This window comes from Sinocyclocheilus anshuiensis, unplaced genomic scaffold (genome assembly GCF_001515605.1).
Source record: "Sinocyclocheilus anshuiensis isolate Anshui unplaced genomic scaffold, SAMN03320099.WGS_v1.1 scaffold562, whole genome shotgun sequence".
Taxonomy (NCBI): Eukaryota; Metazoa; Chordata; class Actinopteri; order Cypriniformes; family Cyprinidae; genus Sinocyclocheilus; species Sinocyclocheilus anshuiensis.
In genome coordinates this window covers 685,873-686,302 of record NW_015544158.1, presented here as the reverse complement: position 1 = coordinate 686,302, position 430 = coordinate 685,873, and positions in this window count along the sequence as shown.

Below are 430 nucleotides of genomic sequence, written 5' to 3'. Positions count from 1 at the left end.
TTTAAACAAAAATTGCCATTTGAAATTATAGGCAACCACTGCATTTTAATCACGATCTGCACGGGCAGTTGGTTTTGATTTGATCTAGATTAATTTCAGGATTTAAAACAAAAACAGAATGGTCTGACTTTAGGTGTTATTTATTTGCTACATAAAACATCTGCACGAAACAAAAACAGCAGGTCTGAATGAGATGCACTCTCTGACGGCAGGTGGCACTAATGAACAGAGTTGCCAGGTTTACGCAATAAAACTAGTCCAATCCCGTTTCGAGGGGGGTTCCCCTGTAAAAAATCGCAAACGTAAAAAAAAAAACGTTTTTCGGCGGGGATCTTCCAGTAAAATTCACATTCCAGTGGCTAAATATCACGTTATTGGGGTCGCTTCAACCCGCGGACATGAACAACAACCCGCGGCAACAGTGTTAAAG